The 14,609-nt window shown below is 46.7% G+C and overlaps 1 pseudogene; it reads right to left on the bottom strand.

Annotated features, from left to right (window-relative positions):
* Window positions 1-7,867: 7,867 nt before the first annotated feature.
* LOC147830707 (alpha-1,3-mannosyl-glycoprotein 4-beta-N-acetylglucosaminyltransferase B pseudogene) lies at window positions 7,868-9,903 on the bottom strand (annotated as a pseudogene).
* Between the last annotated feature and the right edge of the window lie 4,706 nt (window positions 9,904-14,609).

The following is a 14,609-nucleotide window of genomic DNA, read 5'->3' on the forward strand; positions in this document are numbered from 1 at the left end:
GATCTTTTCTGTGACAGCCCCCATTGGAGACTACCAGAAACCCCTAACCTGGCAGCCAACTCATTAGCATATGAAGGACACTCATCACTAGAGATTCTAAAGATTTTAGGAACCCTATGTTTTAAGATTGAAGAACAAAAAATTTCACAACACCACACATCCATAGTCTCTTCCTCACAGATGAAGATCTGACCCGGAAGTAGACAGAAGTAGCAGAGGTGACGTAAGTAGGCTTCTATTCTCACAGAGCCTTGTGCCTGATGGGTGCTGAGAACTTTTAATCACAGATGCTTTATTCCACCAGACACTAAGCATTCTATGAGAATTATTTTACTTGACTCTCACTTCACATGTGAGGTTAGCCAGAACTCACAAATTCTATCACCAGTAAGTGATGGGTCTGAGCTCTGACCACAGGGCTGTCTGGCTCCAGCTCCTACTTTAAACTTGTACCATTTTTCCTTACATTTCTATCACTGATGGAAAGTAGTATATACCTGTATGGGGGGAAGGGGTGTGGGAAGGGTCAAGTAATCTTCCTGCCTCAGCCACCCAAGTAGCTGATAGTGTGTGCCACTGTGTCTGGCGAATATTCCTCTTCTAAAACAGAATAAGGTGGGCCAGGGATTTAGCTCTGTGGCCACTGTGCCTGCCTCGCAAGCAGAAAGTCCTGAGTTCCATCTCCAGTACCAAAGAAACAAAAAAACTAAACAAACAGAATAAGGCCTTTCTGTCCAACTCTGCTCTTTCTCTCTCTTCCTCCCCTAAGAAAGTAGACAATACAGCAGAGGGGCTTGGATTGAATAATGGTTACAGAAAAAATTGGGGACTAGAAGTGTGGGTCAGGGATAGAAATGGTTGACCACTATAACTGGGAACCTCTAAATCCATAACATGCAAGATTTACAAGAAATGGGGAAAACTTTTTCTCCCAGTACTTTAAATAGGTGGTAAAATTTCCTTGTTAAACAAATAATTGAAGGAGAAAAAAATTGTCCATATATACATATGCTAATAAAGATTGTTAAAGTTAGCAATGGAAAAAAGCAATAAACTTGTGCAATGTTCTTATGTTTAGAAATAAATTTCAAAAACCAAATGTTTGTTTGAATGAGTGTTTTGTATTGATCAAAAATACGGATTTTTTAAGCTTAGTTTTAGATATGAGAGATAAGAGGGGATGGCATTCCATAATTGTTATGGATATGAGCATGTTTTTATTTATTGATGCTCATTAATGGCCTATAGTCAGGGCACAACCTTCTAGGTAAATGCATAACTTAGGAACATTTGTAGAAGATGATTCATCAACTTTTAAAACTCTTCTTAGGCATATTAGTAATATTAGATTTTTATTTTTAAGTCCATATACACAGACGCAGGTACAAATAAATTCACATTATTTGCAATGTGTAGTAGCTTACATAAGGACTTCCTACCTCAAATAGGGTTATTAATTTTGCATCTCAAATTAGTTCCTGACAACCTAGCAACTGTGAGAAAAGTTTTCAAGTGTGACCTGGTAATTGTTTTAATGGATTTTCAATGAAGGGTGAATTGCCAAGCTATGTAGCCTGCAGGTATTCCAATGGATATAATTAGGCTGATTGCCTTAATAGCCCACAAAGAAAAACTCCAAATATGTACTATTTCAACTTTATTATATAGTTTCTCATAGGCTCTGTCTGTTGGCATACTTATAAACAAGGTATATAAGGGAACTACTGCAGTGAAAGTGAATAGTCCAAAGAGCTCTGGCCAGGAGGTTTTTACTTAGTGTGAGATTTTTATTGTATACCTCAGGTCTGCCCACCACAAAATGGTGATGAGACCTAAAGCTGATGAACACAGGAAAAAAAAAAAACAACTTCTGAGGTTAAAGGGGCAATGTTTCACCTATGCTAAAGGACCTGGTGTTGGTATAGACAATTTGTTTTCTATATAATGTCTCAGTCTTCTAGACTAAGAAGTCGTAGATCTTCTCTATCTTAGTTACTTTCTCATTTCTGGGACAAAATAACTGACACCCACAAGTTAAAAGAGGAAAGGTTTATTTTTGTTTCACAGTTTGTAGAGGTTTCAGTCCATAGTTGGCTGGCTCCAAGGCAGGGCAGCATGGCAGAGGGCAGAGCAAAGGAGAAACAGTCCATAGCATGGCAGGCAGGAAGCAGTGAACCTTCCTTTTTATTCCATCCAGGATGCAAGCCTATTGGTTGGTGCCACCCATACCCAGGTTTGGTCTTCCCTCCACCAGTAAATCATTACCCACACCCAGAAGTATGCTAGACCAATTAGTGGGCTAATCCACTATCATATCCCCATGATCTGATATCACATACCCGTGATTCAGTCATCTCCCAAAAGTCCTACCTATGAGCACATGAGGCTTTGAGGGGACATCTAGATATAAGCCATAAAGTGCTCTCACCTTAACAATTTGGTAGATGCAGTATTTGTTGTAACATACCCCTAGGATGAGAAACTTTCCCCTGTCCTCCCCAAACATCCATTGAACCCTCCTGTAAGACCTCCATATTCTTGCTATAAGGGTATTTTATTATACAATTGAGTAACATCTGAGGACCAAAGTCATTTGGAACATAGGGGAGATTAACCCCTATGTTCATCAGTCTGCTAACCAGAATTTAGTAGAATAAAACTTTTCTTTTTTTAGTTTGAGGAAATTTTAACATGGACAACAAAACAAAGAACTCTTCAGGGTAGGAAATAAGAGATGTCTGTCAGACAGAGATCAGAAGTGAAGGAAACCAAGCCATGTGCTTATGAAGTCATATGGAGTTGTTGTGTGTTTATGTGGTTCCAGGAATGTCTGATTTGAAGTTAGATTCCTTGAATTTTTCTCAGTTAAGAGTAACCCATTTTCATGTACCTACAAGGGAAACTGGAAAGTTTCCCTTCCCAGAGGGAAAGCTAGAAAGTTTGAACTGGGCATTTCTTGATGATGAGGAAGCTCTGGGTATCATCACTTAAGTAACTTGGCAGCAGTTATGAAGATATTTTCAACAACTGCTCTCCTAGCTCAGCCAACTAAAGAAATAGCCCTGCCTCTAATTTGAAAAAAATCAGTTGAGGTCGGGCCTCAAGTCCAGGGATAATTCTTATAAATGAGGCAAGGTCTGCCACCTGGTGGTAAGAAATAAAATGCCACCCCCCCCCATTGGGCCTTGACACTAAAATACAGTCCAAGCCCATTTTAATTAATTCTTTATTATTTTGAGACGGGGTTTAAGTGGCTCAGAATGGGCTGGAACTTGTGAACTTCCCACCTCAACATTCTAGAGTCCTGTGATTACAGGTGTGCACCACCGTGCCTGGCTTCAACCTTTTAAAATCATCTTTGGAATGGTTTTAAACTGCTAGAAAAAGGAAACGTGAAGAGGAAGCTGGTAGGGGTCAGAGTTCTCTGAAGAGGAAAGCAAGCATTCATTTATCCATTCATTCATGCACAAACATTACTGAGTCACTACTGAGTACTAAAACTCATAGTCAATTTGTAAACAGAAATGTGTAAGAAAATACCCCTGCTCCTTTAGTGACAGAGAGATGACCAAATAAGGCTGGGTGAATAAATTCTGATAGTTCTTGCTTCTCTTTGAAAGGTTCAGGAGATAGCAAAATCTTCTGAGTCCATTAGAGGGAGTGCTATATCTCCAGAAGTCCCTCTCTCTCTCTCTCTCTCTCTCTCTCTCTCTCTCTCTCTCTCTCTCTCTCTCTCTCCCTTCTGGAATAAGCCCACAGCTCTTCAGTGATTTAGCCTACCTGGCCTCACAGAGATGAAGATACCCTAGCTCCAGCTTCCCCTAATTAGACTCCAGTTCTGATTATTCTTTCCACCGAAGCTGCGCTCTCACAGCATGGTCCTTGGCATCAACACTGTCACCTCTAGGAAACTTAAATATGCAAATTGTCTGGTCCCATCCCAGACCAAATGAATCAGGACCTTTGCAAGTGTTAAGGCCTCCAGGCTATTTTGATGCATGCTGAAGTTTGAGAACCATGCCTCTGGGAAAGCCAGAACACTATACTGGCCAGACTGATAGGAGTGGGGGGAAGGGAAGGGACAGTGGCCCCTACCTGCCAGTCTAGTTACTTCCACAGTGTGTTAGAGGAAGCAGAGGTACCAAGGGATAAGGACAGAATGATCACAGAGGTTTGTGCCAACTTGCTTGGCACCAGTTTTATGGGCACTGACCCCCCAAATCACCTTGGACACACTGGTTATAGTACCACAAAGTGCTAGTGGGAGGCACAGACTCCATCTTCATTTTACTCTACTCTAGGGAAGGATCCTTCCAGTAACCAGAGCAAGTGAGATAAACCGGGTGTTGTTCAGGGCTGTGCTCAGCTTCTCCACTCCCTTCCAGGAAGGCTCGGCTCACTTCCCTGCTAGTGCAATACAGTGGGAAGTCCCCTTTTCTTCCCTGCCACATTCTGGTTGGTGTACTAGGCTAAATGACTCCGTCAAACCCTAGAGATAATGAACCCTGCTCCCTCCACTGTTGCCTGGAGATAGCACTACTTCTTAAAGGGAAATGCTAAATGTACAGTATTACAGGTCACATAGTACTATGGTACAGCAGGTACTTGTAATTAATATGTTTTCAGCCACTCTTTCCCATCCTCGTCCAATCCTGTCTGTGCTCCTGTACTTTGCATTTCTAACATACAGTGGGCACTTAATAAATAGCATGGGATGAACAACTGAAGCATGGTCTCTGGTCTCCCACATTTTTCCAGCTGCTGCCAAAAAGTGCCAGCTCAGGGCCGGTGGCCGACTTTGTCAGTTTCCTCTAGAGAAATCACTCTTCTTAGCGAGAAAGTCAGCGCATCAGGCATCTCCCCACACGTGGGCACAGGAAAAAGGAAGGGCAGAGGCGAGGGGGGTGTAGCGATGGGAGACAGGATCCGTATGTCCGAAGTCCGGGGTCACCTCGGCCTGGACTCCTAACTCAGCTGCAGACTAGAAGAGCCCTCCCCCAAGTCCCCAAGCTGAGCAACTGTCAGGCCGCATCTGCTCCAAATTTATGGCTTCTTCTCCGGCCGCCGCCGGCCTCTCCACGGCCTCTTTACCAAGTGCAGCTGCAGCTGAGACCCCTCCCGCGGGGAGGGAGAGGACACACCCCCGCCATCCCGGGCCGGGGGCGGGGAGCAGGTGTGAAGCGGAGGTCGCAGCGGCGAGCGCGGTCACCCTCCGCCGCACCGCGGAGACCCGGCCGCACCCGATGCGCACACAATGGCGCGGGACCAGGCACAGGGCGGCCGCTTACCCCGACAGGTCGGGGAGCGGCTGATGAAGGAGGTGGGAGCCAGGGAGGGCCGGCCATCTAATCGCTGGAGCGGACACCTGGGCAGAAGCGCGCGCAGGCAGAGGGAGAGGCATGTGCGGTGGTCCTGGGCAAAGCCCAGCCTTTCCTCGCAGACCCTTGGACGCTCCTGGGGCGGGCTAGGGAGGAGGGGCCCAGGGAACAATGCAGGCCCCGCGGCACTGGGAGGGACGCGCGCGCACTGGGAGCAGGCTGGCAGCCCGTGCCCGGGCTTTTCTGATTGCCTATTGTGTCTTCTCCGCGACCGCCTTGCGCCTCTCTGCCTCCCCACCCTCTGCTCCGAGGGCCTCCGACTCTTGCGCTCCGCCCGTGTATTCATTCTCTAAGCGGTACCCGCCACTAAACGAGCAGCCGCACACACACATGCCAGGGGAAGGGGTTTTCACTGCGGAGCGAGAAGGCAGTGCAGTGAGAAAGGTGCCAGTCTCCAACACGGCCCTGTCACATGCCTTTGGATAAGGGGACTTCACTCTCTCCCCATTCTGTACAAATTGCCCTGCCCAACCGCTCTTCCTCGATTGACCGCCCTTTCTTCTAACCCAAACCGCTCCAGGAGCAATGAACACCGTGTGTGGGGGTGGGGGGTGGGGGTGGTGTGTGTGTGTGTGTGTGTGTGTGTGTGTTCCTGGGCAGTAGATGTCTTTGTCTGGGCTCCGGAAGCCTGAGTTTAAAGGTGAAAAGCCTGGCCAAATGCAGTGTATACCTCTATCTCTAGGGTCAGAATTGGTTGGGGAAGGGGTGCGTGAGGCCCATAGGGAACTTAAGGCACAGGGTGGTCGTGAAGGTTCCTGACACCCAGCTCTAAGCTCCCTGCTCCCGTGGTGTCCTCTGTGACAGGTCACTGAAGCTGGTTTTTACGGCTTTGTTTAATGCTCCTCTCTGCTGCATTGTCACGTTCCCTGAGAGGTGGAAAAAAAGGACATATAGAGGGGCCAGAAAAAGGGTTGGGAAATCAAGGATTTAGATTCATGGGCAATATAGAGTTGAGTGGAAGTCTGATGTGTCTGTCGTCAGATTCAGAGTCTATAATCTAGCCCATGGGCTAAATCCAGAGCACAGATGTATTTGGCTCATAAAATATTTTGTAAACAGTCTATTATAGATAATACCATATTGCAGAAAATAAAACTGTGCAAAACTAGAATAATATGGGCCCCCATGTACCCAGCCAACTTCAGACCTCATACATCCAGAACCAGTCTTTCTTCATCTAATCTACCACTCTCTCTTCATGATTTTGGGGCAATCTCAGAAATCATATCATTCTTCTGTGAATATTTCAATGTAGTCCTAAAAGGTAAGGAATCTTTAAAATAACAGTATTAATACCATTATCACACCTTAAATAATAATTCCTTATCAAATATATAGTAATACCCAGATTGTCTTATTTTCTTCATTGTTGATCAGTCTAAGATTCAAGTAATTACATATAGTGCATTGTCTCTTTTAATCTGTTTTCCTTCTTTTATTTTTTTCTCCTTGTAAATCCTTTGTTTAATAAACCAGGTGATTTGTCCAATAGAATTTTCTTCGATCTAGATTTTGTGAATGTATCCCTATGGTGTCATTTAGCATGTTCTTCTGCCCCTATTATTTTCTGTAAATTAGTTGTTAGATATAGTCTTGATCAATTAATGGTTTTTTTCCCCTCCAAGAATATTTTCTAGGCAATATTGCTTAATTCTGTCAGGAGTAATGTCTGCTTGTCTGTTTTGTGGTTGTTATATTAGCATCTAGTAATGATCTTTGTCTAGATCACTCATTTCACCAGGGACTGCTAAATTGTGACATGCTGTGATTTCTTCTTCATTTTAGAGTTGGAATGCAGTACATCTCAAAAGGGAGTCTATCATAAACCATTATCTCAAGGTACATTTCTAATAGGAAGGTCAAGATAAATGTTTGATTATTTCTCTTTTTTAAAAAAAAATGAGTGGATTCTTTAGTATCTTCTAAAGGTGACCCATGATTTTCTTCAAAAACACCATTATGGAGGGCTGGGGGGATAGTTCATTGGTAGAGCACTTGCCTAGCATATGTGAGGCCTTGGGGTTTGAACCCTGGTGCCACAAAAAATAAAATAGTAAAAACATTATTATGACCTCACAGATTTAAATATATTTAATGTGTTTCCAACCAAGTATGTTTTGGCTGCAGAGATGTTTTGTTAGGAGATTTCATAGCAAAAATACTAAGTCCTGGCTTCTGTTGTAGGTCTGGGCTCTTTTCCAGTGAGAGTGGAGCAGGCTTCAGCTGGGGAGCATTGTCTATGGATATTTATTCTTCCCTTTGTCTGCTCAGATCTTTTCTCTCGCTTCCCTGGACCTTACAGGTGTGTGTCTGTAAAACCAGGTCCAGTCCAAATGTCTCATGTTATAAATAAGGGAGCTGATGAAGTAACTTACCTACTACCTTGGACTGGAAAACAAGACTCCTGGCTGCCCACCAAGAGGAGTAGAAAGCAAAAAAGAGGGAACCAGTCAGGAAGCAACAGGAGCCTCACTTTTTTTTTTCTTCATTAACCCTTTATTAGAAGTCACGCTCTTATAGAAATATATGAGGACTTACGTGAAAAATTAAATGTATCCAAGAATAAAAAACAAAGCACATAAAGTAGTATATGCATTCCAGTGTTTGCGCCAGAAACAGCAGTACCCACAAAAGAGCTCCTCTGAAACTGCCTGGCTAGGCAGGCCAGGTCGACATCCGGGTGGGTTTGGTTCGGGTGGCAGGCCAGCCCTCAGGCACAATGTGGGGCCGTCAGCCTCCTCGTGGCCCAGCGGGATGGGGCAGCACCAGCTCCTAGGGCCTCCGGGCCAGTGGTGGACCCCAGGCTGGCCGGACAAGAACCACTGTAGGGACCCACCAGGCCCTCCTGGGGCAGCGGTGAGGACATGTCAGGCAGTCATGGAGCGCCTCGGAAGCCTCCTCTAGTCGGTTTTTTTCAGGAAGATCTCACTCAGAATGACCCACACTGGGGAGTCGGTCTGGATGGAGAGGTGCAGGGCCTCCAGGGGGCCAAAGGTCAGGTCCACCTCACCTTCTGCCACACCCTTATAGAAGGAACCTATCTGCAGGTAGCCATCAGGACTCCGTGGGTACTGCAGGGCAGCTGAGCGGCCCTTCTGCAGGCCCTCCTTGTCTGACTGGGGGTTATCGAAGGGCAGCACCTCCACCAGTGTGTTGAAGAGCTTGTCCTCTGGATGCTCGATGTTCCTGCTTCGGAAGAACCGTTCAAGGTGCAGTGGCTGGAAGAAACAGAAGTGGATAAAGTCCCCTGCGGCAGGTGTGAATCCCCAGAAAAAGTCCTCACACAGGTAGGCCTTCTCCAGGGTGAAGTGCTGGTAAGTCTTGAGGCTTGTGCTCACCTTGGCAGGTGGGTTCACATGCTCCTTCCGCAAGGCTTGCTTCCCAAAATCCTTGTCCTTCAGTTTCTGGATCTTTCTGGCCAGGGAGGAGTGGGTGCCCACGTGCTGGAAGAGGGATGGCTTGAAGCGGACCTGAAGGTTGGCCTTCTGCCGGTCACAATGCTTAGCATCCTTCTCAGGGTTGCAGACCTTCACCCACAGAATGTGATCCAGGAGCCATTCATTGGGCTTGTCCTGGTAGAACATGAGGATGAACTCCACAATGAGGAGCCTCACTTTCAATTTGAGTTGAGGCAGAGACTTGGGAACACCTCAAGATAACCTTTCACTTGATTCCCAAAACAAGATTTGCAGAGGAAAATTGGGGAAATTCCAAACTCCTCTCTCTCCTTTGCTCCCACACCCACTTAGTCACTGAGCCTACCAATAGGCCTTTCTACCTGCATTTGGGTCCGTCCTCCAATTCACCATCGTCCCTTGGAAAGAGGTTTTCCAAAGCAGAAGTCGAATCATGTCATTCTCTGGCTTTAAAATCCACTGGTAACTCCTCATTGCCTATAGGTTAGCTACCTTCTGTCTTATGCTGTCCTCCTGTCATGATCCTTTTCTCCAGCCACAGTCGGTTCCCTGCAGGGCTCTGTACACAGAGTTCCATCTATATTTTGTGCTTTGTATTTGCTTTTTGCTTTTTTAAACACCCATTCCTTCACCAGCTCACTCCCACTTCTGAAATCCCACTTCAAGCTTTGAGCTCTGGAAAGACTTTTGGCACAACTTGGCTTCATGTGATTTCCTATTCTGCATTTGTACAGCATACTGTGCTTTGACTAAGAATAGCACCTTGAGACGGGTGGGCCTTTTGTCTTGTTTTGATATTTAAGTTTGGTTGTTTTCTCTTGTCCCCCTCCTGGCCTCTGTGGGAACATCCAGAGGCCTGGCAAGGGCTATGTACCTCCAACACCTATGCTTGGTCCTAGGAGCACACAGGCAAGTCAGTAAGAATTTGGTGAGTAAATGAAATTAGACCAAAGAGATGAAAGTTGGTAGATATTTGTGGAGAAGAGGATCCCCTTTCCTTGCAGTGAGACGACAATACAAGCAATTTTGGTGTAGTCTCACTGGGTAGAAGCCCAGAAGAAGCCAGGGCTGCTCGGGCATCCTGGAGCCACGCTCTCACTAGGTCAGGTCCCGGGCCCAATTTGGGCCTGCTGTCCCAGGACGCGTGTGCGTGGGTACGCAAGCTCGCGCCCACACCCACCCACCACAAACCACAGCACACACAGCCAACCCCGCCTCCTCCCGCTGGGAGGATAATTAAAGCGCCAAACCGCCTATGGGGCGGGCAGTGTTCCCTGGGGCGCATTTCAGCGGGTGTGATTAATGAGGCCGGGGAGTTAATGAGGAGAAAGTTGAACCGAGGGAGCTTGGCAGCGGAAGCCCTCTCCCAGGCCCTGGAGAGGGCCCTCCGAAGGCATCTCCCGCCCTCTTTTGACCAGAGGTTTATCGAAAGCCACATGGTGCCTGCCTCTGGCTCCACTGGCTGCTTCAGGCCAGCAGGAGAAGGTTCTTCCTCTGCTTATGTCTAACCCTGCTAACAAGAAAAAGAACCAGCCCCTTCCACCTAAAACACAACAAAGGACTCCAGGGAACGTGGTCGATTTTCCCCCCCCTTCTCCTTAGGGACCTGTGGGCATGGGTCCCAGACCACCTGGGGTTTCATTCCAGACCAAGTTAAGAGCCAGCTCTGCCATTGGCAACCAAATGACGGATGGACCAGTTACTTAGTCTCTTGAGCCTGTTTCTGTATCTGTAAAATGCTGCATTCCTTATTTTACCTAAAATATGGCTCACATTTACTGAGAACTTAGTATGTGTCAGACGTTAGGCACCTGGCAAGTATAATCTCATTTATTCTTTTCAGTAACTCTAGGAAGTAGGCTCTATTATTAACATCTTGATTTCATAGACATTCAGGCAGAGAGTCACGACATACCTTGCCTGTCGTCATCCAGGTATTTGCCATGGGTGACCCAGCTCATAGCAGGGGAGTTGGGAAATTAATGCCCATGGGCTGCTGACTCCTAACCCTATGCCCTTGGCACTAAGCTGTGGTGCTAGTTCTCAAGGTGATTGTGAGTTTGAATCACACAGCGCCTGAACAGGACTTTGTCAATTGTAAAATACCAAGCAGATATGAAGATACAATTACTGGTACTGTTCACTTTACCTTTGAACCTAGAGCAGACGGGCAGGGAGGGTGGAGCCCCAGATCAGAGAAAGACAACAGAGTAAGAGCCTCCCCAACAGTCTGTGTCCTTGGATCCTAAACGGAGGGGTGAAGCAGAGAATGACCTCTGCCTGACCTCCACCACCACCCCTCAATGCACACACCTTATGGTCAGACCACAGACACACCAAATTGTCCCTGCCTGCCCACAACTGGCAGAGCAGTGGTAGACTTGGTTTTAAAGCAGTGAGCCTGGCAAGTGTGGATTCAGAAGACCCATACTCCAGTGTGAATCACATTGGCCAGCTGTGTGAACTTGGGCTTGATGACTGGAGGCTTGTCTGCCTGTGGAGAATGTAGCAGCTGTCCTAGTGTCTCCAGGCTGCTGTGAAGGGACAAACATGAAGTCCCAGTTATGAAAAGATGCTGTCACTGTATGTTGTGCTTTCTGTCTAGAAATGGTTGAAAGCAGAGTCTAGGTCACTCCCTGGCTGCACACCAAAGGTTTCCAGAAAGGGTGAACAAAGTGAGGAGACTCGGCTCCCCAGCAAACACACCTTCCTTCCCCTCTAATCTGGGGTCTATAGCTCTGTATTGATCTCCAGTCAAGAATGATTTGAGACCAGAAGCCAATCAGCTCCAACAAAGGGTTGATGGGTTTGAAATGATTCAATTTCTTCTGGATGAATTTCTTCTGCTGATTCAGGGAAATTGAGGCTTCCCAGGCCAACTGAACACAAATTAGTCTGTCCACTCTTGTCCAACACCACCTCCCTCCTCCCCAGCTGGACTGTGAAGCCCCCAGCCCTCACCAGTGCTCTGCACTGCCCCTTCCCCATCCTAGGGACCAGCAGCCCTGGCAAAAAGGGGAGCATCAATAATTTTCTCCAAAGGAGCTCATGTCTAGAGAAACCAATATTTAACATTCCCATTTACATTGAAAGCGTGATTCTGATTATGAGATGGTAATGAGGGGATTAGCCAGAGGAGAGAGCTCGCCTGCCTGCCCCCTTTCCATTCTTCCTTCCCTCACCCTGCATGGTGGACTTACTCCTTTTGCAGGAGGTGTGGGGGAGGGGTTCAAGCCCTTCCTCCAGAAGAGCACCAGAGATGCCAGAGCAGGGCAGGGGTCCTTCAAGACCCCATATGAGAACCCCTTATTCATGCCTGGAATCAATTAGCCTCAGAGGGGGTGACACATAAGATGTGAGACACCTGACTCTGGTTCTTCCTATTTGTCCCCCTAGACCAAGCCCCTCTACTGTTTGATTCTGCCCAGTATTTCAGAAAGGTGAGCTTCTTAAGGCATACTCTGCTGCTCCACTCAAGGGCTGAAGTGAAAAGTGTTTTAGGAGAACTTTGCCTCGGCTCTGAGATTCTCTCTCCTAAATTCCGCCTCTCTGGAATGGCATCCTCGTTCACCTTGTCCCAGACCCTGCCCTTTAACCAGGCAGCAGTTTACCTCTCACTGTTCCTATGGGGCAAGCTCTGGGGGGCGGAGAGAACCCAGGGGGGTCACCCATCCCTAGGTCCTGTTTGTTGGTGGACAATGGCGCTCAGACAGGATAATTCAGTGTGTGATTGTGGTCACGCCCCCCCTTTTGTGCCCCTTTCAGAGCCAATCTCCCAGGCCCAGATGGGTTAATCCATAATGCAGAAGAGCAAGTAATTGGCTGTCAGCCCAGCCTCTGCACCCCTCCCTATTAGTGCCACTGCCCTAATGAAGCCCAGCTTGGAGAGTCCCCTTCTCAATGAGGCGCCGGCCCCAACCCAGCCAGGCACACATGTGTCTCTGCTCCTCTGCCTGAAGCCTGGCTCCCTTTAGGGATCCCCAGCCCAGCCTCCCCGGGGTGACCCAGCTGCCAGGGCTGTGGAGGCCCCGGAGGGAGGCTGTGATGGATGGGAGGGAGTTAGTTAATAGAGCCCGAAACACATGGGCCCTGTCTCCACACACGCGCACATTCAGACACTTTTATAGCTTCTACTGACAGCATCCCTGGCCTTTTTAAAAGAACCCCATGGAATATTCCCCACTCCCATGTCTAGCATGAGCAGTGCCGAAATAGGATTTAAAGGGGGCTATGAAGCTGCTCCCTTGGACATAGGCCCAAGTCTTTGCTACACATCCCCAGCTCAGGATCTGCCCATCAAAGTCCCCTTGTGTACCTTGGGCACTAATAGTTCCAGGCAGGTGAGAAGGTGAGCATGGTCCTCAGTTTCCAGTGCCTCAGCTGCTATTTGAATCTTTCCCTGAGATTTTCTTTGCCTTAATTCTTGGAGATCCATCTCTGTCTCATGACCATACCTCTCTTTCTACTCATTTCTGAACCAATTCTTTACTTAGGGGCAGAATAAAATCCAGTAGATAAAGTGGTATCCAGAAACAAAAGCTGTTCTTTGTTGGAGCCACCTTACCTGGCTCTCGGTGATCCCACCAGGTTAGAGTTCATTGTCTCTGGAAGGGTTCAAGCCAGACCTGGATGACATTTGTTTAAAATGTCATAGAAGAGCATTTTGGGGAAGATGTTTGCAAAAAGACCTACAATTCTCTGGATTCCCTGCATTTACATTCTATTCTCATTTCTCTATTCCCTCCCCCCTAATTCAGAGTAGTGTAGCCTGGCTGACCCTCATGCCAAACCTGTGGAAGAAAGAAGATTCTGGTTGCCATCTGGTGTCTACTGAGGCAGAAGCTATGTGTCCTAAAGAGAACCCCAAACCAAAAATCTGCCTGCCCTCCTTCCTATACTTAAGGCTTTATAAATGATAATTTCTTATTTTACAATTATTGATATAGGACAATATTCAAAAATGGGAGGGAGAAAGATGGAAAATTGTACATATTCCTCCTCATCAATTTCAACAGTTGCTTATATTTTCTTTTGATGTGCTGTAGAAAATCATTCAACATAACCGAAACGTTTACTCAGTGTTTTCTGTGTGCGAGGCACAGTGCTTATAATTTTTCTATCTGGATCACAACTCCAGAGCCTTTTCAAGATTCACTTTCCACTTCTAATGATAAGGTTATTGGCCTAAAATCTGTAAACCTTCTCATCATAGAATAGAGACATGGACCTTGGAGACTATCAAAGTTGGAATCTGTCAGTTCAAACGCTTTATGATTAAGACCACAGAGAGGAAAGGAACCCCCCAAGGGATTAAGTACAGGGCAGAGGAGAGAGGCAAGTGACTGAGAAAGGTCTAACCCCATTTCTTATTAGAGGATGAACAACACTGGCGGTAAAATATCATTCAGAGGTTGCTCCTAGGAGATGCTGAATATTTATGAGCTATGCAATCAGAACCTAGGAGGTAAAGCCTAAAGAATAAACAGGCAGCAGGGTGGGCTTGGAAAAATGGAAGGAAAGAGACTTGAAAAAGAAGCCATGGGAAGAGGCAAGGGAGGCACAAAAGGAAAGAAATAAGTTCCTGGGACTTGTGAGAATAGTGACTTTTCTGGGTCTCCCTAAGACTTAGTTGCATCTATACTTGTGTAGATAAGGAATGAGGTCAAAATGAGGCTGGGCTTCCCCAGGCCACACTGCTTCTCTGTGAAAGCCTGAAGAGATCTTGGAGTTGTCTTTACCCCAAGGAATTAAGCTTGGTGTAGAAACCAAAGGTCAACATGGGGCAGTGGAGGAGGGATGCCAGGGCGGAGGGATC

This window comes from Heterocephalus glaber, unplaced genomic scaffold (assembly GCF_053883595.1).
Source record: "Heterocephalus glaber isolate CG9 unplaced genomic scaffold, H.glaber_assembly_v1.0 deba00000006, whole genome shotgun sequence".
Lineage (NCBI taxonomy): Eukaryota > Metazoa > Chordata > Mammalia > Rodentia > Bathyergidae > Heterocephalus > Heterocephalus glaber.